At 43.5% G+C, this 26,350-nt stretch overlaps 1 long non-coding RNA gene and 1 pseudogene across 2 annotated transcripts in view; one reads left to right on the plus strand and one right to left on the minus strand.

Annotated features, from left to right (window-relative positions):
* Nucleotides 1–8,598: 8,598 nt before the first annotated feature.
* LOC146184821 (uncharacterized) lies at nt 8,599–9,444 on the plus strand (annotated as a pseudogene).
* Nucleotides 9,445–16,259: 6,815 nt separating this feature from the next.
* The window catches only part of LOC146184822 (uncharacterized), a 131,149-nt gene continuing 121,058 nt past the window's right edge, over nt 16,260–26,350 (minus strand). The window contains exons 4-5 of one of the 2 annotated variants that reach the window (XR_014708932.1): nt 22,249–22,395; nt 16,260–16,782 (exon numbers count right to left, since the gene is read on the minus strand). This is a non-coding gene — a long non-coding RNA (uncharacterized LOC146184822). The remainder of the gene's footprint in view (nt 16,783–22,248; nt 22,396–26,350) is intronic. The other variant, XR_014708933.1, reaches the window with a different exon arrangement.

Here is a 26,350-nt window from a genome sequence, read left to right on the forward strand (position 1 = left end):
GATATGCTATTCGTGAGGATTTCAGTCCCGCTGTTAGACGCGCTCGCTCAAAACTGTACGAATATGCTCAAACCACAAACCTCTCATTCAAACTGCGTTTCGACAAACTACATATAGGCAACAAAATTTTTGTCTACGATAGCGGAGATGACATGGTGACGGAAATAAATAGATAGCTAAATGTCAACCACTGCTCAAAGTCTAAAGCTTTGTGCGCCAGTGCAAAATCTAATTCTTCTTGCAGCCTTCCGCTTAGTATTTTGCTAGTTAACTGCCGAAGTTTGAAAAATAAGGTAGACGAATTTGCTGCATTGCTTTCCTCTGTTCGACCACATGTTATTATCGGGACTGAATCTTGGCTTCATGAATCCGTTGCAGATATCGAAGTCTTTCCTTGTGGCTATGAAGTTTACCGGTGTGATAGAAACACACATGGTGGTGGTGTTTTTGTCCTTATAGATGAATGCCTTCAGAGTAGTGACTTACCTAGCTCTTTTGATAATTCTGAATCTGTGTGGTGCAGGATTAGACTTAACCATGGCAGTTACATCGCTATTGGGTCCTTTTACCGGCCTCCTGGTTCTTCTGGTCCAGAATCATTTAGTGAGTTATCAAGCTTTTTAACTACCATAAATAGTGATTATATACTTGGAGGAGACTTTAATATGCCTGCCGTTCACTGGAATAAGGGGAAACCTGTTTTGGCTGATTCGACTACCTTATCTCTAGCTTTTTCAGAGTTTATTACAACTAATGACCTGACCCAATTCGTGACTGAGAGCACCAGACGAGGTCATGATAGTGAGAGTACCTTGGATTTGTTTTTTGCTAACTCTGAGTCATTGATTAGAGATGTAGTTGTCATCCCTGGTATCAGTGACCATGACAGTGTTGTGGCCACGTGCTCTACCACTTCAGTCAGATCTGCCCACAAACATCCCAGGAAAGTGTTTTCTTACGACCGAGGTGATTACACGTCAATTTCAAGAGAACTTTCTAGTTTCTACCCTCTTTTTTATGAAGTCATCCAGTCACTGGATATAGATGGAGCTTGGATTCTTTTCAGAGATAAACTAATGGCTTTAATTGAGCAACACATCCCTTCAAAAATTATTACACGTAGACGCCGGAATGATAAGCCATGGGTGGATAAGAAAATTCGGGCATTAATTAATAAGAAACGCCGTCTGTATGCCACATATATAAGAAATCACAAGCAGTCTGTTTTCCAGGAAATGCGCCAGATAAGCTACAAAATTAAGCAAGAAATAAAGGTAAATAAGCATATTTATATTTCATCGCTTGATACAAGGTTAAGAGAAAATCCAAAAGAATTTTGGAAATTTATTAAAATCAATAGTAAAGAGGTGACCTCTGTCCCTACTTTGTTAGTTGACGAGAAGACAGTGTCCGACGATTATGAGAAGGCCTGCTGTTTCAATTTTTATTTTCAATCCGTCTTTACTGCCGCATTCTCTGGTGAATTGCCAGAAACACAAGAAAAAGCCTACGAGGACATGCCCGCGGTTACTGTCACATATAACGGTGTCCTCAAGTTACTTTCTAGCCTAAAAAACAAATCAGCCAGTGGGCCTGATGCCATCCCGTCGCATGTATTGAAAGCTTGCTCACAAGAAATTGCGCATTTCTTAGTAGCCTTGTTTAATAAATCACTATACAGCATTTCTTTACCTGCAGACTGGAAGGCAGCAAATGTCATCCCAGTCCACAAAAGTGGTCCCAAAAAGGCATTGCAAAACTACAGACCAATCTCTCTTACATGCATATGCTGCAAAACTATAGAACACATTATTTACAGCTCTGTGATGAAACATCTCCAAAACAATAATTTCTTCTCAAATGCTCAACACGGCTTCAGGCCTGGCTTGTCGTGCACGACTCAACTGGTAGAATTTTCTCATGATCTCTTTTATTATTTTGATCTTGGTTTTCAGGTAGACTGCATCTTTTTGGATTTCCGCAAAGCCTTTGATACCGTTCCTCATGCTTTATTGTTATATAAATTATCTTCTCTCTGTATACACCCTGAAGTAGTAGACTGGATTAGAGGTTACTTATCTGGGCGAACTCAAAATGTTGTAATCAATGGTACTAATTCAACGAATGTCAACGTAACTTCTGGCGTGCCCCAAGGGTCTGTCTTGGGGCCTTTGCTATTTCTAGTCTTTATAAATGACATTGTTGAAGGGCTTGAATGTAAAGTGAGATTATATGCTGACGATTGTGCCATTTACAGGAATATACGAAATGATCTTGATGTAAGTAGTATACAGAGTGATCTGAACAAAATTCATTGTTGGTGCACTAAATGGGGCATGTCTTTGAACACTGCTAAATGCCAGTATGTGTCATTTTCCCGTAAACGTCTTCCCGTGAGATCAGTCTATAATTTGGACGGGCTACCACTTGAAAAGGTCCAACATTACAAGTATCTAGGGGTCTATTTTTCAGAAAATTTGACATGGAACCGACACATAGAATATTTAACCTTAAAGTCATCTAGAACGCTAAATCTCATTAGACGAAATTTTTATAAAGCCCCCACAAAAGTAAAAGAACAGCTATACGTAACTAACGTCCGTCCAATACTCGAGTACGCTTGTGCGGCATGGGACCCTCAAAGCTCTTACCTTGTGGAAAAACTTGAACGCATCCAAAACCGCGCTGCCAGGTTTGTTTCCGGCAACTATAACTTCCGTAGTAGCATCACATTAATTAAAGAAAACCTTAGATGGAAAACATTGGCTCACCGGAGACTAACCGCAAAATTAGAACTTTTTTACCAAATATACTCTGATCTTACGGGAATAAACAAGAGCTTGTACATTCTACCTCCACATTTTATCTCTGAACGCCGCGACCATAAGCTGAAAGTTCTTGTAACGCGATGTCGAACTGATGTGTTCCGTAATTCCTTTTTTCCTCACACTTCTTCACTTTGGAAGTCTTCCTAAGAGCATAGCACAATGTAAAACAGGTAAACATTTTCAGTCTTTCCTGGCGTCCAATTTGTCGTAGTAGCTTTCCACCCTTTTAAACCTGTTTCTCGCACTCACATTTTCAGTGTTGTTCTTTTTATTGTTAAACAAATGTGCTTTACTGTATACTTTCAGTATTGTAACATGCTCATTTTAGGTATTTTTTTTCCGTTATTGCCCCCCCCTGCTATAATGCCACTGGGCGCTGCAGGTACTTGTATAAATAAATAAATAAATAAAGCCACGCACTTCTTCAGCTTGCACTTCCGAGAGACTTGACGCCAACTTGACGTCCGTTGCGCACTGCGTTCGATGCAAGCTCACAGAAGGTAGTTCTACTGAGTCCTCTTCAGGTGTCTCTATGTCCAGTGAGGTGGAGTCGAGTTCAGTAGCTGCTGAGACTGGATGAATAGTCGGAGGGTTTCGTTCTTCGTACTTCTTCAACATGTTAATGTGAAAAATTTTCCTTTTATGTCCTAGGTCCACGATGTAGTCCACATCGTTTCTACGGTCTCTCACATCGTATGGACCTTTCCACTGCATGAGCAGCTTATTGGATTCAGTCGGTAACAAAATCAGAACCTTGCCACCTGGTAACAGTTTTCTGGGCTGACTTTTCCGGTTATAATACAGTTTCTGTTTCTGACGTGCTCGTGCTAGTTGTTCGTGAGCAATCTGGCACGTATCCTCCAAACGGTTTCTGAGCTCGACGAGGTAGGTGTACGTTGACCGAGTATCTCCCTCGATATGCTGATTGGTCCAGAGCTCCTTCAATACTGTTAGTGGTCCTCGCACATGACGGCCGTAAATCAACTCAGAAGGAGAAAACCCAAGGCTTGCTTGTGGAACTTCTCGGTATGCAAACAGTAACGGTGCCAGATACCGATCCCAAGACCTAGGTTTTTCTTGGCACATCCTCTTCAGCATAGTTTTCAATGTTCCATTGAACTTCTCCACAAGACCATTTGCCATGGCATGGAAGGTGATGTCTTCAGAAGCTTGATGGAAAGAAGACGACCAAATTCACTCATGAGCTCTGAGGTGAACGTGGCTCCTTGATCGGTCACCATTTCTTTCGGTATGCCAATGCGGGAAAACATCTCAACGAGCGCTTCAGCAACATGCACAGCATCAATAGCTGGAAGGGCGACGGCGTCTGGGTACCGTGTTGCAAAGTCAATCAAGGTGAGCACATATCGGTTTCCTTTATCAGACGTATGTGAGAAAGGTCCTATGAGATCGACGGCCACTCGGTCGAAAGGAGTGGTAATCAGTGGCATGTTGCCTAAAGGGGCAATGCCAACTTTGCCTTTCGGTGTTGTTCTCTGACACTTATCACATGACTTAACGAATCGTTTAACATCTCCATGTATGTCAGGCCAATAAAAGTCCTGAAGTATACGATCAGTAGTACGTCTGATCCCTTGATGTCCGGCCATAATACTTTCATGTGCTATTTGTAAGACTGATTGCCGGAGTTTTTGTGGAACAACAACCTGCTTGAAGATCCTTCCCGATGTCATACAGTAATATCGATAAAGAATATCCTCTTCTTCACAAAAATGGTAAGAATTACCTTTACCTGATCGGAATTCCTTATCTACCTTAAGGAAGAGCCGTTTTAAGGATACATCTTTCTGCTGCTCTTCTGCTAACTGGTCCTTTGTCATGTCACACAGAAGAATGGGTGGCACGCACAGCGGTGTTTTCTGTTGGCTTGGCCAAGGCTGCAACACATCGTCTAAAATTCACAGGTCGCTCCTGTTCTCGGGAATCTTGCGAGGTATGAAGCTCTAGGCTGCTTAAGGTCATCCAGTCGTGATTGGGATCATCTGGGGCCCTGACACCTGGTATATTCCCAAGCACGAGATCATACAAGGGCCGCTTCATGCAAAGCGCAGTCACCTCGCCTTTGAAATATGGCGTGTCCACTGGTACTCTTGCCACCGGTAACTGGGTTACCGTACCATTGACAAGTACTATCCTCTCGGTCTGCCCTGTGAAGCAGTTCTTTGGGACCAAACCCCGGCGGACAATAGCGACATTACTACCAGTGTCTCGAAGCACGCACACTTGTTTCCCCATCACAAACCCTTCTACAATGGGCATTCTTCCTGTTGAATTCTGAGGTGCGTCTTTACTGACCTGCGCCCAACTGCTAGAGTCGGATGGGCTCCGGGCCGTATGCCAGTCAAGATGATCAGCACATTTGGGAGCCTGAATTGCAGAGCATGCGGCACTCTGTTCTTCCTCTTGGTGTCGATTCCTGCAGTTTTCGGCCTTGTGTCCGACCTTTCCACACGAGTTGCACTTGAGCACCGGTCTAGTGGACGTGCGGCAATCGGAAGCCCGATGTCCTGGACGATTGCATAACATACACCGCAACTGGGGTTTATTCGGCAGGCTGACGGAACTCTTGGTATGAGGTTTCTCTTCGTCAGGGACTTTACCGATGTTCGAATAGTTCTGAGCTTCCAAGTATCGATCGGTTGCGTCTGCCATGATGTCGAGCGTCTTGCACTCCCGTTCTTTCAGAAACACAACGAGTTTCGGGTGGCAACACCGCAGGAACTGTTCACCGATCACATGATCGCGCAGGTCTTCAAATGTCTTGGGAACACTCGCCATTTCGATCCAATGGTCGAAGTAACCCGAAAGCCTGGCGGCTAACTGCCTTCCCGTCTCGCCATCTTCTGCTCGAGCTTTTCGAAATTTCTGATGGTAACCTTGAGCCGTGAATTTAAAGCGCTGCAGAAGAGCCTTTTTGACCTTTTGATAATCTAATGAATCTGCAGCTGACATCCTGCCGATCACGGTCAAGGCTTCCCCAGTTAGGCACATACTTACGGCCATCGCCCATTTATCTTGAGGCCAGTCCTGTCCCACTGCCACACGCTCAAACCGTTGCAAATAGGCATGCAGGTCATCTCGTCGCTCGTCAAATAGGGGTAGCAGTTTTTGAGGGTTGAAAAGCTGTACTTGTGGCGCTGACACTATGGGCTCGATATCATCTGTCGTGTTGCTCCTCGCTCCTTCTTGGAGTCTGAGTTTCAATTCCAAGATTTCTTTCTCTCTCTCCGCGGCTATGCGACTTTGCTCTCTTTCAGCAGCACGTTCGGCCCTTTGCTCCGCGCGTTCCTTATCTATCCAGTCTCTCAGCTCGGAGCCTGAGAAACCCAGCTGAGCGCCCAATGCGGCTAGATGCTCTAGGTCCATCTTTGCTCGAACGTCGCGATGCGTGTGAACCCGTCCTCGACTCTCTGCCCTCTCTCTGAATGATTAGTTCCTTGAATCTACCAATTTCTAGGATCCTGGCAGGCTCGCCAAATTGTGATGTTATATATGGGCCCAGGTCCGTTCAGGAGCTCTGGGCAGGTAGCAGAGCAGGTTCACAGACACACGGACGCTTTTCTTTTCTTGACCAATTAACGTAACTGGCAACAGACATGCATACAGCCTAGCTTATCCTAATAGGATATGTCCCAACACAAAACCGTCCTACTTCTGGTTTTCCGCTCGTGGACTAGATGCCGGTGCAGGCGAGTCCGGTTGAGGCAAGACCAGCGCCCGGGGTGTGACGCGGGCTCCGTTCACGCCAGTCGCCCGAGGACTCGGTAGCGCGGCAGGCCACGCTCCGGCGTCTGCTTCACAGTCCGGGGTACTGCAGTGTACCGCGGGGTACCGCGTCACGCCCGGGTACTGCAAAGTGCGGCACCAGTGCGGCAGCACAAGTGCGACGGCCAGGCACGCTGGAGCGGTCGAGCTGCCTCCGCAAGCTGTTCGCCGGATGGCGAAGCGCTGGGCAGTACCAGACCCCGGACCAGGTGCCCGGCAGGTGCTGGCGAGCCGGCCTTGTACGCCAGGCCCAGGACGATGAACTCCGCCGCCAGCGACGCCCAGGAGCGTCCGACCCGTTCGCTTGCCGGAACAAACTCACGCGCACTGGCACGCCCCGCACGCGGCCACACTTCACTTCCTTTCGAGCCACCCGCACACTCGCCACAATCACCATCATCACAGAGGTAAATTGAAGCTGTGCTGTGTCTGCTACCGGAGCGTGCCCGTTATAGTAACGTATTTCGTGCTGTAGCAATGAAACATTTACAAAAATCTCTAAATCAGCTTCCTTCAAGCCTTGTGTTATGACCGCCAAAAGAACTCGTTCAGAGACGACACTCCCACATTATTCATGGAAGTAGTTTACAATCAGAGATCTGATGGGAAAGCTGCTGGATGAATCCAGTTGATATGAACATATCTACAGTGTAGGACGATTGCAATACAAAGAAGCTCAAGTCAAGTTCCACAGTTACCACCTGTGCATTGTGAGCGCTGTTGTCGACCCTCCTTTGTTTTGGAAACTGCATGCATGCGGCTGGCCAGCACTATAGAGCATCCTTGCCCTATAGCAATAGCTAACTGCTTTTTCCTTTGTGTAGCTTTAAAGGGTTTCTTCACTAGCTCCCTTATTGATGTGAAACGTCTTATTACTTGGCTACTCCTTCCTTCATCAGCCTGACCACTTCAGCTACTGTATAATAGAGATCATCATGAGACTCCTCGGCAATATTGAATTGCCTTTATTTTCATAAATATACAATTTATGGGGGATTTAAGGAAAAATTTGCGCACGGCAACTTGACGGGCCTTAAAACCCAGTCTAATGGCAACGGCAGCGGACACAGGCACTGATTCAGGAAAAACACAAGAAGAATACATAAAACAAATAAGAACATGTTGGCTTAGACATTATGCCAGCAAACAAAAATGCAATCTAAGAAAATATTACAAGAACCAAAGTAAAGCCGCACAATCCAGAGTGTACACTTGAGCAACAAAATAGTGAAAGAACCATTTAACAAAGTAGACACTGCGAGGAAAGAAAAAGACATACTTCAGTCATTGACAAAGGCTGATATCAAAAGGAAAAACTCATATAAACGCGAGATAGGGCAAGAAGTGAAATCAATGTTGTTACGTGTGAGGGTGTTTAACAGGCGTGGTAAGCGATGGTGTAACATTTGAAGAGCGTAGTTAGTGCGAAGATGCGGCACATACCAGTATTCTGAAGACCGTGTACTGTATTCTGTTCTGTTTCAAATTAACTGCGTTAAGGACATGATGAAAGACTGGTTTTGTTTTATGCCTTTACGATAGGCTAGCAGCAGCCTGAAATCTAACACAGTGCAGTGTGAGCAATTTCAACTGTTTGAAAAAAGGTGCGGTATGAGCATCTACGGGAACATTGCAGATTACCTTTTACCATATTAACGTATAACCTTTTTTGAAGTAAAGATAATCGATTTATGTTTGTAGCAGACGTCGTACTCCACACGAGACAGCAGTAGTGTACGTGACTCAGGAAAAGAGCGTTGTATAGAAGAAGTATAATTGCATTATCCACATTGCTAATGATAGTGCCCTTCTCTCTAGTGCTTCTAAGAATGAATGGCTGGGAATCAAAATATTAGTTTGAGCATTTTTATGTACTCTTTTCAAGCAATACTAGCATATCTTCACTTTGCTGTATGGTTTAGGGGCATTTATCAAGTGCACTATGTCAAGCATTAGTTGTCCTGCAGATTTAATAAATTCCTAAATGCTTCTTTTTCCATCAGATTGCTCAAGCATACAGAGTGCAAGTGGTTCAAGTCGTGGTGGGGATGCTGCAGATACTGCTGCGCTTCAACTTGACTTCAGATTTACACTAGACAGCAGCCGCTTTCCCAAAAATGTGAAAGCCTGCCTAAGGGCAGGGAGTCCCCTTCTTCGCCCAAAAGAAAGGCGGGACCTTGTGCAATGCATTGTTGGACAGATGATAGAGAAATGCACACGACCGAGACGAGAATTTATATGCAGCGTGGCTCAAGCAGTCGTAGAATTCCCCATTCTTCAAGACAGGGGAGTGGATGGCCATCTTCTCGGCCGTGGTTATGACTCACTGTTCCAGCAAATGGAAAATAGAGTCGAAAACCTAACTCGTGGCAAAAGACAAGCCCTTCAGGCACCAGCGCAGCCTTCAATGAAGCGTCCCAATGTATCCTACGGGTGCCTGAATTGGTAGCCAATAATTACTGAAAGTAGCGATGCTACTAAAGACAAGTTAAGGTTTCTGAAACAGGAGGGCCTAAAGAGCTTTAGGGAGATAAATGTACCTTTAGCGCTGCAATACATGAAAGAAACCTACAGCCTTCAGAGAAACTTCATCAATTCAGATGACCCAGTGCATCAGACGAGTGCAATCAAAGCGGAGTGGCCTCTTCTGTATCATGTGCCATTCTTCTATGGGCACGCTGACCAGCTGCTGGGAAAAGACGTTAAGGTGAGGGTCTCTGTATTCATCAGAAATGATTTTTGTTATTCTGTTGCTTTTAATATGATGTGAGTGTTGAAAGATATGATAGTTAACTGTGCCTTTTTGCATCATAGTGTGGCCATTGTTGCAGGCTGCTTGGCAGAAATGCTTCAGAGAATAGAATTTTGTTGTGTACCAAATACTTCTGGGACTTCATCATTGTTGGCAGGCAGATCTTGAAAAAGTGGATAGTTTTCTGCAGATGCAATGTAAAAAAAAATATTTAGGATTTTTAGGAAGCCAAGAAAACTTGAGCTGAACTGTTGCGAACCGTTTGAATGAGCTGCACTTGTGAGACACTTCCATAAATTGTTGTTCATGTGAGTCCCCTGAATACCCTTGAATACGGAAATGTTTTCATCTGCCTTGAGAGTTCTTGAATTTCTGTATGGCCCTTGAAGACCGAGCTATGAATTTCTATTGAGAAGGATGCAGCGTGATGCACTTGGTAGTTTTTGTTTTAAACAGAGGCCTTTTTGGAGCAAGGAATTTAATAATTGCCATAGTGACTCAGTACAGCCGTGAGCAGCTCATAATTGCAGATGATTCGCTCTATTCTGCTCTAAACTTCTTTTCCTGCTCCAAAACGCAATACATTGCTCCTAAACTTCTCCAAACCGGCTATCTTGTTGTTCTAAATTAAGATTTAGCGGACTTTTTGCCAGACAATGGGCTATCAATCATTTCTTAAAATCATGTTGCTTACAGAAAAATGCTATCCAATGCAAATACATCAGGTAACCGTGAGAAGCACAGCAGGGCAATGGCATGCTGTGAGTTACATGTATTTACACCTGTTATAGTATCCGACAGTTTTAACAATGGCAGCACACCAGTTAGTCATGCATCTCACTGTGGGTAATTTGTATAGAGTAGAAAAGCATTCAATTTTATAAATATTTGTTCTCTAGCAAATGTAAAACCTGCCACACACGATTGCAGAGAGGAGGAGGAAGATGAGGAGGAAAGGCAGGGAGGTCAACTGATAAAAGAAACCGGTTTGCTAGCCTGCACTGGGGGAAAGGGGTGCGTGGATATAAAAGTTGTGCATAAGAGAAGGATGGGTGAAGCCAGTACAGTCACATCACACACATCACATCACAGTCATATCACGTAACAGCAAAATCGTAGCCTTTCAATCAGTCCTGTATTTTTCATAAAGCGGAGCAGTGCTTTGGAGGCCTTCACCCCAGACGATCGCCATGTCCAGGGACCTAGAATCTTAATTTCAGTCATTGGGTGTCCATCTAGATGCTCCAGCGCACGGCATAGTCACTGTCTTTCCTTACTGTATACGGGGCACTCACAAAGAATGTGGCCTATAGTCTCGTCGCACTTGCAGTTTGTACATGCAGGGCTGCTTGCCATACCTATCACAAAAGAATCAGTTTGTGAACGCTACACCAACTCACAGGCGGTACAGCAATGTTTCTTCACGTCGGGGTAGGCCAGGTGGAAGCCGGAGCTTCAGGTCACAGATTTTAAGCGGTAGTTCGCAAACTGGCCAGAATTCCACAAGGAGAGCGTGTGTTCCAGTGCAAGTACACGAAGCCTGCCCGCTGTATCTGCCCTCGAAAAGGGGATCAACACACAGTCGCTGTCTTGGTGGGCTGTTCGTGCGACCCCGTCTACCTGGAGATTGCCCGCTATGCCGCTGTGTCTTGGAAGCCATTGGTAGATGATGTCATGTCCTCCATTTAACGCATATAGTGATGAAGTTGTGAGCCGCAAAACTAACTGCTCTTCGTGTCGCGATTAGGCATATCACTCAGCAAAGCCCTCGGCGGGGGTTTATTTTAACAGATTCAAAAGCAGCCCTGCAAGCCTTAAAAGCGGCTCTTCGCCATGGAGCCCATGCGCAACTCGTCACGATTGCAGGGAATTATAAAAAAATATATGCACTTGATATAGCATCTTCTTCCAGCCTTTTGAATTGCCAGTGATAATAGCAATGACAGTGTCAAGCTAAGAATTGACTGCGTTCTTCCTTGACACAAGCTGTACTAATGATTCTGCTTGAAAAAAGCAGAATTTTCATCAATGATCCTCTGTTAATACCATGCATGTCAAGCCTATGTCAGACAAAAGCATGGCTGAAATGTTCTGGGTTTGGGTAAGGGGTGGGGGGGGGGGAGGTTATGAAGGTGCCAATCCCAAGAAATGTTCTTGGGTGTTGGAAAGTCATACAGGGCCTCTCACCAGCATGTTCCAATTAAGAAAGCCCCAGCATCGCTCAAGCTTGAAAGTCAAAGTAGACAAAAGCTCTTCGTCCAACTTAATGTTCAGTTATTAAATCTAGAAGCAAGCATTCCATTTAAGATACTCTGTTCGAAATTTCTGCTCAGGTCAGTTGCATTATTTTATGCATCTTAACAGGTTTTGGCTGTATTTTCTTGCTGAAGCTGTGTGCATAGTCAGCAAAGCTTGAATGCCGAATAGAGGGAATTAAAGTGTATATTTTTGCATATCAAGAACATAACATTGTAATATCAAAAGTGTTTCAACCTAGGACTCCAGAACTTCCTTTCAGTGCTCCAAACGTTTTCCAGTATGGGTTTATTACTGCTCTCTGAGCTGTTCCAAAATGCAGCCTGCTTCTACCCTTTTTTTTATTCACACCGGTGGTGTCTCATTTCCGCAGGCTGTGATTGCATTTTTGGTGCTGAATACGCTTTTTCAATATAATTCTACGACAGCTTTGTGGATGCTGCTGTGCCATAACATCAAAAGTGTCGAATTAAGTGACCAAAAAATGCTTAACTCATTTTAATTAAATTCCGAATTTAACTAAATATTTTGTGAGTTCCCAATCTTCACTGAACTGACCTTAAACTGTATTCAGACATTATTTCTGAAGACCTACAACAGTATAATTTACAAAATACTGTTATGCTGCCATTGAGAAGGCATAGCTGCATGTAGGAAATCGAAGGAGTAATCGTGCTCATCAAGCTTTCAGCCGTTTGGGTGTGTACAAGCTATATGAGGCAGTTTGCCATGAGTGGCCCTGTATGTGTAAAGTTCATCCTCCGAAGAAACTTGGGAAGTTTTTTCAAATGTTACTCATTTTCAGGAATTCAGCATAAATACATAAGCTTGTGAGGAAGCTGTGAGCCACAGATATATGGAAAAAAAATGTTGGAATGAAATTGAAACTTTAAAGAAAGAAAAGATTGAAGTGACTTTTCCTGAAATAAATGCTGTGGTAGGAGTTAATGCTGATAAAACAGAGGGTAGTAATTGCTTGATATCAGCAGTAATGTTGGTTCAGCAGAAATCATATGGGACTTGGATGGTGTGTGGCTATATATGCAAAGAATTGAAATTGCTTTTAGCACTTTTACCGTTATCCATGAGTAATAAGCTATACTGCCTGAGAAACAGTGCCTAGAAAATGGTGTAATACTATAGCAATGCCACTGTTTAGCTTAGAAAAAAGAGGGGAATTTTCACAAATGTCTAGAATAAAAAGTAAATTGGTTCACGGTGGTGGTTGTTTCTTGTGTGATGAAAGATATATTTGTGCTGTAAAGTGCTGCTTTGATAACGTGCCCGGCTCACTATAGTCCTCGAAGGTATTTAAGTAATGCTTTTGAAGTCCTTGAATGTTTTCTCAAAACCAGCGTGAACCCTGATATATACACCATAGCACAGTACCTTGCAAAATCACACTGCCTGTCTGTGTAGTTTTGGGGTGTCATTTGCAGTATTGGTACTGTACTGCTTACCTTAAAGATAATTGAACAGTTCTCAGTTTGTATATTTCACCATTTGAGATAAGCATAGCTTATTCTTATGCCTTCTATAAGTGTTTTGATGCCCTTGTGTATTGAAATTTTTCAGGCCATATCAGAGGAAAAAGTGGCAATGTGTGCTTCTGGACTGGCTGACCATTTGAAATCTAGCTCAAAAAAGGAAGTGCTGTACTATTATGTGCAAATGGAACTTGAAGAACAGCGAGGAAATCAAGATGCCAAAGAAGCAGCTTTTGTGCCACTCCTGGCAGCTCATTTTAAAGATGATGTTGGACACCTGTTTCGAAGTTTTGAAGTGAGTTCTTTATTCATTCTAAATTCCTGAATTGTGATTCAATAACCTATGTTAAGAGAAGCTAGCTGCAGTCACATATGTCTAGCACACTGAAGTTTTTTGCCAACCAATTGCTATTGGGCGCGAGCGCCACCACTGGAGCGAACGGCGCTAGTGTCGACCTAGGGGAGAAAGTGGGATCACATGACTCTTCTTACTACTGCTGAAGCAGACGCTCGATTGAATTTGTTCGTTTTAAAAGCTAGTAGTCGCGTTTATTTCAGTAGTTTAGGTTGATACAGAGTGCCAGCCTTGCACGTTTTGATCTTGCATCGTTACTGTGGTTGCTGAAGTGTATTTAGGCTGTTGCTACGGTCTGATACTGCTATGTACCCGAACGACAGCGAGGGAACTCGGTGCAGCTCCAATTGCCACCCGAAACATATATAAGCTCATAGAATCTTCCTTGATCAAGATTGGAATGGGCAAAGAAGGGATTGTGCGTGATGTACGCAGCAGACATTTCAGCGAGCAAGATTTCGTTTACGCAGTTGGTGCTAAACAGTTCGTTGAGCGGCAGAAGAAATGGCGTGCCCATTTTAATTTGCGCTTATCACTTGTGAAGCTAACGATACTATTGCTGAAAGGATGGAAAAGATGCTGGCTCCTTCGTGGAGCAGTACACTCCAAAAGAAAGGAAGGATCTTGCGAAAGCCAGGGTCTGAAATTGTTCTAAATGAACGCGTGGATACGGAAATTTGTTGAAGTCAACTAGAAGATTCTGCCACCTTGGGCAGCGGTATGCATGGCGAGAAATGAAAGTCTGAATAAACAAAAGATAGAGCATTGCATGCATGTTGTGATGTACTGATCGAGGTATTCATAAAAAAAACTACTGTGCAGAGCATTGCATGCATGTTGTGATGTGCTGATCGAGGTATTCGTAAAAAAAGAAAAAAAAACTACTATGCACGAGGAAACCAAACATCTCTCTACACAGTACCAATGCGGGTAGTCACTGAGCAAGAATTCGCTGCGTGGAACCCACATCTTCACACTTTCACTAAAAATTAATCCAAGTCATCCCCACAGTCAAACTTTTCTGCTCTACTACTTTGAAGGGAGCAAGCGAACGGTACGTGCTGCTTCCGCCTGCAATATGCGAAGGCGTTCAGCATCCGTCAGGCTGCTTCCTGAGAGTCTTCTGCTCTTGCAGAGAAATCCTATTACCTGTTCAGTGACTGATTACATCTGACTGTTTGTGTGGCAGCTTCAGTTGATTTTTTTGCTCATAATGACAGCAATGCTGCAGCCAATGCGCGTCGTCATAGCGCTAAAGCTTGCCAACTTTGATAACTCTGACTAGGTGAAGTGCTTTTTTGCCGAATGAATGGGTGTAATACCTCCAATTAAGCTTATACAGGTCCAGACCAAGATGTATATTAAATAAATAAATCAATGTAATGCTAACGCACAACTCAATTATTAGGAAAGCAACCTAAAGCAACAGTAAAACGCAGGTTATCCCCCTTAGTTCATCATGAGGGTGCTCCCAAAAGATGGCGCCACGGTATGTTCTCGTGCTGATTACTAAGAAATTGACAGCTTAGGACATTTTCAAAATTAAGCCATATGGTGTTTGGCTGCATCTCATACTGAGTTCTTTAATCACGACCGTAAAAGGAATTTTTGTCAACACGTTTAAAATAGAGACAGCATTTAGGCAAAAAAGTTAATTTAAATCGATGAAATGGGCAGATATGTTAGGTGCTGGACTACCATCCTGTGGTATGGACATGCAGTGGTGCAAACTCTAATTACCTTGTTTGAATTAAAATGTACTATTATCTTGTTTGAATTAAAATATATGTTATGTTTTGCTGATTCTCAGGAAGGAACAAGCATCACAGAAAGGCTGCAAGAGTTGCCATGCACTCCGACTGTCGTAACACTTGGTAAGCTTTTCTATATATTTGTTCTACAGTGCAGCAATATACTTGACATTGTGGTGCAAAAGAGCATTTGCAAAAAGTATCTGTTTGCCATACCCCCCCAATTGGCCCTTGAACCCCCGAAATAAGATTTCACCAAATTTGGTGCGCAACCTAATTAGAGTATGGCCATCTCTATGGTGGCCTCAAAATTTGGGTGAGAAACCAGCAAGTATTGTCCTGCTAGATGCCCAAAATTTGACTTCATTGGAGTTAGTCCGAAACATGTCTAACCTGATTTCGGTTCGGCTAACTCAGTCATGACTCCTAAATTTGGCATCCTTGTGTGTTCCCCATGTGTGGGAGGCTATGCACACCCTTGCAATTTTGTTGCATTTACTTGAAGGGAGGTTATTTTTGCATTTATTTCTGTATAGGTACTATAAATATATATATTTTTAATTCAAAAGGTGGCGCAGTGAAGTGACTTTATTTCTAGAGGTCACTGTCTACATCCATGTATGCCTAAAGTGTTGAAGTTTCCTGCGATAACATCAAAAAAAAGAAACGGGAGCTTTTAAACTTTGTAGCTTTATATGTTTGAAAAGAAAAAAAACCTGCCATAAGACAGTTTTGCTTACATACGTAATTTGGAGATGCAGGAAGTTATCTGTAGCAAAAATATTATGTGCGTCAAACAGTTCCACCTGTCAGTCACTCAATAATTAAAAGCATAAAGGCTGGTTCACATGCGTGCTATTGAGTGAACTCTGCTACGAGCGGCAGCGACAAAGCAAACAATGTGTAGCATGTTCGAACTGCGTCGCTCGAGCCGCTGCAACAGCTGAAATCTGGTTTTCATGTCGCTGCAGCAGTGATCAGTGTTTTCGCTTGCACGTGAAACAGGTTTAACTAGGACATTTGACTTGTCGAAAAATACAACACAAATCTAGCCTGTCGTAAAATGGGACCCTGTTGTCTGTTGTACAATTGTGTGTTGTAAGTTGCGGCCCTGTCGTCTGTAGTACTGTTCTGTCGTGTGTAGTATTGTTGTCTGTTGTGTGTAGTGCTGTTGTCTGTTGTACTGTTGTTTGTCGTAAAATGGGACCGCTGTTTGTAGTACTGTTGTGTGTTGTATGTCGTAACATTGTGTCGTATTGTTATCTGTCGTACATTGAGTATTGTGTCGCGGCATTGTTTTTCCGTCGTGCCTCCAGTATTTTCCGCGGCAGTGTACGTCCTAAATCTGTGGCATCTCTTCAATTAAAAAAATTTAGATTTTGCTTTTATTCACATATAATGCTAGAGCAGTGCACACGTGCCTCTACAAGGCATCATGCTTAATTGTGAAATAAAAGCATGCCTTTATGTACGGAGTATAAGTAAGAACTGGGACATATATGCAAGGCTACTTATCCACTTTATTATTGTCAGCTGGACCTGCCGCAGACCACGACCACCTTTGAACCTGCATGGAAGCAAGGAACACATAACATAAGAATCAATTTAAAACCCATAAAGAAGTATAACCTGCTTCCTGATTCTCAAAGCTAGTTAGCACTCATTTAGTCAGCATGCCGACAAAGCATAAAATTTTTAATTGACGTATGTTCCAAGGTCAAAGCTGCTAAACGCCTACATTGCTCAAAGAAAAGCAACAAGAAAAACAGGCAAGAGGAGAAAACATTGGAGTAATATTCCATTGAGTAGGTTGAGAATTAAGCCTCATACCGCAAGTGTACTGCTCATAAAAGGCCCCTTCGTCTACCATGGACAGCAAGGTACTCTGCAATGTTACAATTATGACACAACCAATTACTGGATAAAATTCAGAAAAATGTTTGATTCCACCATGTTTGTTTCAAAAAGGGCATTTAATTTTTCCCAATTCTCATGCAGTGTCAGCTACAGAATAACCAAATTTTTATTTTCACGAGGTGAAATAACTGGAGAGAAATTCTAAGTGCATCCTTACAATAGACATTCCTAGTAATTCCGCCACGCCATCGAGTGGCCACGCAAAGCACCCTGGGAAAGCGAAGTGTTGTCACGCTCACGTCTCTCTGACTGTCATTTCTCGGGCTAAGTTTTCTCTGCTATCTTGGCATTCTTGCTGTGCTGCTGCTTCCCGCTGTTTTCTTTTTTATTGTGTCCACCATTCCTTTGCATCGTGTTGCCCAGTTCGATGTTGCATTCTAAATCCATGGATCATCAGTCAACACGAAGTCTGACGTTCGCCCACTGAGGCTCTCCATAGTGGCACACGAATGCGCAGTAGGAAACCCTTCCTCCCTCTGTGCCGTGCATATCTGGAGCCCAGCAGTGGAACACCTTGGAAGGGCGTAGATGGATGCCATGGTCACGACGCGTTCGATGTGGCGGCGTGAACCCCACACGGCAACCTTGGCTTTACACGACATAGTGAAGCTTTTGCTTCAAAAGTCACGGAAAATTGCAAAGACTAGTAGCTAATTATCAAAGCAATCCGGTGCTTGCTGAATTTTGCAAGGAAGCACCACCAATGCACACGAGAAGACACATGACAGCGGAAAGCAGCGGCACAACACGCTAACATTTGCCAGCAGCCGACGCGAGAGGCGATTGCTTCTTCCATTGTGCTTTGCGCAGATCTGCCAGAGGATGGCGCGGCACTTAAATTTGTGTAACTGTGTTATGACGGGCCATTTCTGACTAGTGCGATTAGCTTAGCAAGATGGAGCAATTTGTAAAATCATTATCCAACTCTCCCCATTGGATGGATGCTACATTTAAAAGTCACTGACTGCTGATGAGGCAAGTCTTGGCAGGTTTGAAAAAATCCATGGTTAAGCTTTACTATACAGTTTTTGTTCATGGCAGAGATAATAAACCTGGCGTTGTTTTCTGTTACAAGTTGCCCTGCACTCATCTTAGTTTATAAAAAACATGAGGCATGGTATCAACTAAAAAATAGAAATGAATGTGAACCATAAAACTGAAAAGGTTTATTTTTAAAACTTCGGGGACAGCGAAAATAAAAAAAGCTAGATAATATGCATTTCAGTTTTTTTTTCTTCTACCGTGGTTTGACATTCTCAATGACGGGATCTTATCTTGCTCACAACACTCACAAAACTATGTTTTAATGTCTGCGAAACTGTAGCTGGTGTGCGATGGCAGCTCCGAAAGAGCTCAATTCAAAGTCGTGACTACAATCAGCCCATGCTCAAAAAGCCCAGAAATGAGCACAGTACAAAAAAAATGTTGATTCAAAAGCAAATATGCAGGCAAGTTACAGTAAAACCTCGTTACAAGAGACACTCAAGGGACCCGAAAAACATGTCTCTTGTAACCAAAAATTCTAAAAGCACCGTGTTTACTGCACATCAGCATATAAATGCATTCACACACATTAAGAGGAAATTATTCAGGAAAGCTTGAAGAAGTTATTCATACTAGTATGTATTTTTGTGAGTGCAGAGTGTATTCCTTCCCAAATTCTGGAGGTAAAGCACTTCACTTTGCAAGCCTTCTTTTTGCTTTAATACCTTTGAGGCACTCTTACATGCTCGTCACCCTCAGATGATTCACAAAAATGTCTCTTATAACAGTGTCCCTTGTAACGAGATTTAACTGTATTAGCAAAGAACACTTGAGCGAGCACATCTTAGGCATGTGATTATGCTTTCTAGGGACTGGCAATGACAGATATTAGATTATACATTTCATGCGCAGTGCAGACATTATAGCATTTCAATGTTCTAGCATCTGTAAATGTTAATTTTGGCAGTCTTGGGCTCCAATGCGATGTTATGGAATTCAAAATCTAAGGTTGCTGCATGTTTCCTGACCTGCCGCGCCCCCCCCAAAAAAAACAAAATTACCTCCTCCACCTCAAAATATATTTTCACAAACACAGAAGCCATATTTGATGGCACCTCTGTCCGACGATGGGAAAGTGAGTCTATCAACGAGACAGCACAAAAACAACCCTGCTAACATGAATGGCCCAACTACAAGAAAACCTCAAAGAGCCGCACAAAAAAAAACCAACTAGATATATCTATTAGAAACATGCAGCACTTAAAACTCAGCATAGAAGCATTGCTCCAAAATCACAAGCCGGCCCTTTTCGCAGTGCGACGCAATAGAAGTGCTGCCTCGTTACAAATGGCCACATTGCTTTAGAGGGATGCTTCACTGCACGGACCGTTGCCTGTACAGTGAAGCATCCTCAAACCACTACGGTTCAGAATACTCGAAGCGCGGAAAAGCACGTCGATGCAAGAGAAAAATAACGGGTAAGCATTACGATGGCATGATGTCATCTCAAAATAAAATAAAAGGCCAGTGATGCATGCTGCAGTATATGAAACATCGCAACTGGTCATATCACAACAGAAAGCTTTCCCTGCATATGGCCAACTTTTGCGTCTAGTCGGGGCATTTTGGCGCAATGTGGCGCACATTTAACGAATTTCGCCCTTATGGCGCAGCAACATGCAGCTGTATCAATAAGGCGCAGTTGGCGCAGCTGTTACACCCCTGCTGTTGTGCCTCCACTGACTAAAAGTTATGAGTGCCCTTCGGGCACCACTAGATCAGAAATTGGCACAGAAGCCCAAGAAAATTGGTCGAGTATATTGCGATGCTGGCAATATGCATACAACAGCAGAGGCGAATGCAGATTCCAGAGAGAAAACAAGTGTGGCTACCGTATTACTAGGAGGTTTAGTAGATACGAAGGAGCCGGCCCCAGAGGAGAAAGACGAGCATGTGAGTCCACAAGATGGCTCAGAAAACGGCGAGGCCAGTAGCGATAAGATACCAATGTCAAGACCCACTATGTGTTTAGCAGAGGCAGAGCCTGCGGTGCTGTTCCCAACCATAGCTACCACCGCAAAGTTACATGTAGCTTTAGCAGAGGCAGACATTGTCAATGTCAGAAACACACAGGTGTCATTGCTATCCATCGCAGGGGATTAGAAAGATGAGAGAAATATGCCAGATGATGGCCAGGCCGGCCAGTGGACACAAAAAAATCCTGCCATTGAATGTTGCAGTACCAGAGCAGGTGAGCCCTGAAGAAGGCCCCAAGATCATTCGGAATGAGCGCCTCCAGCAATGAAAGTGAGATCTGCATTTCGACCACAGCAGGTGCCACGTTAACCAAAGGAGACGTTGAGCAGCCAATGCAAGCGCCAGGAAGAACAAACAGAGTGCAAGAAGCTTGCGGAAATGTTAGTGGTACGCCAGCTATTTCCTTGCTGCAGGAGTTACCACCGATAAGTGGTGACACACTTATCGCCTGGCGGCCATAAAACCTGTGAGCGGGGTCGGGTTTTTGTGGCGCTACTTAACATAAAGTTAAAGTACTGTGTTTTCCTTTTAGATATGGAAAAGGATGCACTCATAAAGCGAAATCCGGAGTGTGGGCACAGTGCCCGAGAGTCACTGGCTGGAGCTAATCTGTGTGATATTGCACTCACGCTGGCTTGCCCTGCGTGGTGGCTTCCACAGACGATGGCGAACTTGTGGGGGAACAGCGTGTTGCATGCAGTAAGCGGGGGGTACCAGAGGGGCGGTGAAGCTGTTTGTGCATCTGTGCTGCACCCCACACACCAATGGCTTGCCTGTCGCTCATGGGTTACTAACATCTTCAGACGAGCGGCACTGTCGAGGGAGCACATTGTTTTGCTTGCCCTACGAAGGGATATTCGCAGTTAATGAAGGGTATGCCTTCTGAGGCATATTTTAAATTACGGTTCTTAACTTGTTGGGAAACTGCAGGCAGCATTTGCTTCTGCAGAGCCGAATTCAGTGTGCATGCTGCAACGCGCTGTGAAGAAACACGAATGTTTTCAATTCTCCCCCGAGCGCTCTGATGGCCAGAAGCCTGCTCGTAGGAGTTGGCCGCTCTTAATTTTGTTCTGCAATGTATTCAGTTGTCTGTCAAAGCCTGGCAATAAAAATAAAACCAAGAGACAAAGGGTGAACATAGACCTCACACCAAACAAGCAAACCGAGGTATTCATACCCTTTCTCTATGCCTGCCTCATGTTCTACGTAAACTCGTCACCAGCAGTGACTGTTGCCAGATGCAGAAGTGTTTTCTGCCATTTTTCACAGCCACATTTTTTATCCCGCCCGCAAAACAAGTTCCAATATACTGTTAACATTGAGGTTGCTGGCAAAAGTTTAGAAGACTCGACATGAAAAACTGAGCATTACACACTTCAGCACGCAGTTTTCAGGCAAAAAGTTCACCTTAATCTCGCTCCCATATGTACTTGCACTGCTTCGAGTGGAGGACATATTCTCAAAGAGACCTTGTCGAAGGAAACGCCGAGGGGCGTTCATGAATCTGAATTGGCCCTGGGAAGGAGGAGCAGCTGTTTTCTCCACTCAGTGGAGTGGAGGTGGAGTGTTGAATCAAGGCGCGTTTTTGAATGCAGGTATTAGTAATGTCAACTGATGCAATATTACTTCATAAGGATCACTGCATTTTGCCTGTTTACTGTAGCAGTGCCATGCAAATGACAGCAATGGGCAACACGTCATGTGGGCAGAAGCCATAAATACATTCAGTACTTCCCTATCACACTGAACTGCTGAGTAAGCGTTCTGATAACCTGTTCCCACTGCCTCTCCTTATCAAGACATCCACCAAGCCACGTCTGATGTTTTTACCGGAGCTGAGATACAGGCATGTGAAAGTACTGCTGTGATCGTTTTGGTGTGACTGGCCTAGTGTTCCTTAGCTGATGTCTGGACACAATTGGCCTCGTTAACACGTCATTTTGCTGAAAATGCTCAGGAGACTCGGCAATAAAAAATGCAGCACTTTAAATACAAGGACAGCAGACTGGAAAGTGTGAACAGTCACATTTTTGAGAATGTCGGTTTAAAAATGATTGTTACAGTTCGAAATGTTAGGAAGCAACAGAACACTCACCTCTTCCTTTGGCTTTGAGCAATGCCTGCTGCTTTCAACCACTCCGGAGCCCTGAGCAGGTGCTTCTCTAGATGTTCGAAGCTGAATTCCTCTTTCATCCTTGGCCACCTCTGCTACACGAAATCCCCCGGGGATAGCCGAGAATTGCTGAAAAATAGTAATACCAATGACTATAAAATAGTATGAAGACCTGAACAAGGGTAAATGGGGTACACCTCAGTTCGCAGATGAGCCAACGTTTTGACAAGTGGACTTGTCTTCATCTGGGCAAAGCGATCATCGCTGGCAGGGGTTTAAATATGCTTTTGCTTCCGAAGAAGAAAAGCTGGGGAGGGGAAAGTGGGTGCAAAGAAAGTAGGTGTGAAGGAGTGGGGAGGAGAGGATGGGTGAGAAGAAAGTGGGTCATAAAGTGAAAGCAAAAAAGAAAAAAAAATCTTCAGTATGTATTTATCAGTTTGGAACCAAGGATTCTGTGGCCCGCAAAAGTAAAAGCAGCAGTACAAGGAAAAACTACAATACCGGGTAGGTGATTAGTCACCACTTAAACTGGTTTGGTACAGATATGCCTTACAAAGGGACAGGCTATGCAAACGGCCCTGATAAGGCATATATCTAGGGGGACAATTCTTAAAAGGTAGGGGGAGGAAAGGGGGAGTACAAAGTCACAGGATAATAACCACACAGTGAACCACAACCGACCAAAAAAAAAATTTTAAGTATGTATCTCAACCTGGAACCAGATTCTGTGGCCTGCAAAAGAAGTAAAAGTGGCAGTACCAGGAAAAACCACTGTACAGGATAGATGATCAGTCACCAGAAATATTCCTGCTGGTTCCAATGTTCTAAATTTATGAATTAGATATGCATTGGAACCAGCAGGAATAAATATATCTAAGGGAACGTTAGAATCCCTTAGGTATATTCCCTTTGCATCATAACTATTCGGGAAAACAATCCCACATAGTGTGAATTGTGCAGTTTATTCACACCACATGTACACTCTAATCCCTTCCATAATAGCATAACCTTACATGTTCCTCTAAACACATTTTCTCCTTGTCGCTTGTTGCTTGAATTTCTCCTCAAACTTTTTTTATGAAAATATATATTTTTTTCATGTCAGTTGTGGTTCTCCCCCCCCCCCCCACCTTTGTAGAAAGATTTAGGAATTGTCCCCCTTAGACATATGCCGTATCAGGGCCCTTCGCAAAGCCTGTCCCTTTGTAAGGTGTATCTGCACCAAACCCGCCTAAGTGGTGACTAATCATCTGCCCGATACTGTGGTTTTTCCTGGTACTGCCGCTTTCACAGGCCACAGGATCTCTGGTTCCAGGTTGAGATACATACTTAAAATAATTTTTTTTTTCTTTCACTTCATAACCCACTTTCTTCTCACCCATCCTCTCCTCCCCACTTTTTCACACCTATTTTCTTCGCACCCACTTTCCCCTCCCCAGCTTTTCTTCTTCGGAAGCAAAAGCATATTTAAACCCCTGCCAGTGATGATCGCTTTGCCCAGACGAAGAAAAGTCCACTTGTCGAAACGTTGGCTCATCTGTGAACTAAGGCGTACCCCATTTACCCTTGTTCAGTTCTTCTTCAACCGTGCAAACCCTCTTTTTCCTCTCATTCTACCTATAAAATAGTAAAGCTGTCAAATTCATGCACTCAAAATAAAGCTCTGCTTTGCTCTTTTTAAGGCTCAGTCATCATCAGTGAATTGCTTTTAGCACTTCTGTAAAAGAATACGAGATCCAAGTTGTTTCCTGCTTTGCATCCCATAATGCAATGACATCACAGAAACAATGCACACAGCTTTACTGCTTTAGATGTTCGCTCTGAAGAGCAACATGCAAACACAACTTCCTCTAATTTGAAACATTCAGCAGTACTTAAGAAATAGCTTCATGCAAACTATGACGACTTGTGAAAAACTGCTAGTTATTCGTCTGAAGCATTCAAGGGCGCCAAAAAGCACAGCACATATGGAAGAAATTGTAAAAGAGTGTGAATAACAAATTACTCTTTTTGCAAAAAAGTATGCATTATATGCTTTTTGCCACCACATGTGCAAAGAACGCATCAATGCATCAACTGTGGCATAACAGTGAACTTTTAAAATGTTGTGCTGAGCCTCTCACCATGGCAAATAAGTACTGCGGACACACAGGTTACCTTTCTTGCTAATATAGAAGGCTTCAATAAGTTTCTGCGATTCTGTATTTCTGCTCATAACAGTAGTACACATCACCACAGCATGCCTTATGGGACCTCACAGGACAAGATCCAATGTGCTGTGGTAAATTAGAGACCATTTTCTTTTGCTCAATATTTCACTGAAGTTCCCAGACTCCCTCATTTGCACAGTGCGTAGTTTGTCCTGCACAGGAATGGCTGCTTGAGAGTGAAACTCGTACACTACCATTTCTGCATGTTTCATGAATGACCGTCTATTGTTGGTACCAAAACCTCTTTCGCCTTTTCCGATGTGACAGCAAAGACTACAGCTTCATTGGAGATAAAGAGGGAAGTGGACTGTCATGCATGCTCACAGCAATGTTCAAATTGTGGGACAGCTTAGGTAGATATTGCATAACTGCCAGTCTCGCCTTTTCTCAAGGATCCTGCTACGCAATGCTGGTGAGGGAAGCTGACGCAAGTATGCTGATAGCAATATTTGAACAGCAAGTATAAGCAAAGTACTGAGTGCTCAATGAATCAGGTATGCTGCTGTTTTGTTCCACATTAAAAAAGGGGCTCCTTCTAATTGATTTTCAAATAGATAAAATTTAGTGAAAGGAATGAGTGACTGATTTATTTTTTTGTGAATCTGTGATCAGTAAGTCATGTGTCCCCAAGCTCCATTCTAGTTTTCAAATTCAATTGGCTAGGCTGACTTCAGCTGGGGCCCATTGTTTGCTTTTGAAAGGGGTTACAAAAGACACCCAGAAGTGACAGGCTGTAGAAGTTGGTGCAGATGAGCCTAGAAAAAAAGGTGAGACCAGTAGTGACATACCCGCACATGCTATCCCACAATGTAAACAAGGTAGTGAGCAGGCATGACATTATGCTAGTCTTTTTAGCCCCTCCAAAGCTTGGTTGTCTTTCCTCTGGCTTCATAAAAGGACAACTAAAAGAAAGAGGCTCTGGTAAAAAGCTTCGATGTCCATTCAAGAGATGCGCTGACTGGTCAGTATATGAGTTGCCCTCTCGTCAGCTCATTCTTATATAGTAAACACTGGGTGTCATGTCACTGAGCAAATCAAGGGACATGAAAAGATTGTTGAGCAACAAAAAGTGTAGTACAAACTGCCAAACCATTTCTGATCTTGACTTCATGCTCTTTAATAGCATCAAGATAAATAGTCTGTCAGTAAAAGGTATCAAGCTACCTAAAGACAAGCTGGAAACAGTATTGTGTGACTGGGTTGCAATGAAGAGCTGAAATGATTTTCTTTTCGAGGACATGTTCTATTCCATACAATATTGTGCATATGCCAAGCACAGTTTAAAAGCAGACAGCATGAAAAAGCCCAGTCACAGCTTGCGAGTTGTAAAGGTATTGCGACAATGTGGGCTTAAAAGGAACAGCTGCTGGCCAATTGCATGCTGCTCGATTCCTTGGAGCAGCTAAGAAATAAGCAGCGCCTCGGATGTAATGAATGCTTGTTTCACATCTAGGTTCTCATTACCTAACAGCAAGACCAACTGCCCTTTTAGAAGATAAAGCGTAACAAAAGGAAGCACATAAAAGGAATGATGGGATATACATTTGATATAGAAACATGCTGCCCTATCACGTTTTACTGTAATACTGGCAACTCTTGAACATGACGATGCCTTGTGGGATGGTGACCAGTTGGTTACACTTATAATAGCCCATAGGTACAGTTGCCAGTACGGCTATTTACAGCGCTCAACCGAGGCGCATTTGGCTGCACCGATGGCATCTAGTGGAAACAACTGGTTTCGAATAGCCTGCATCTGAGAATGTTCTGACATACTGATGGGAGTGCCTTCACGTCTGTGCCTAGTCTGTATACAGCTTTTACCACTTGTGACTGTTCACAAAGGTGCCGCAGAAACACAAAACAATGTGTAG

This window comes from Amblyomma maculatum, chromosome 7 (genome assembly GCF_055883805.1).
Source record: "Amblyomma maculatum isolate TAMU_Amacu chromosome 7, ASM5588380v1, whole genome shotgun sequence".
In the NCBI taxonomy this organism is placed as follows: Eukaryota; Metazoa; Arthropoda; class Arachnida; order Ixodida; family Ixodidae; genus Amblyomma; species Amblyomma maculatum.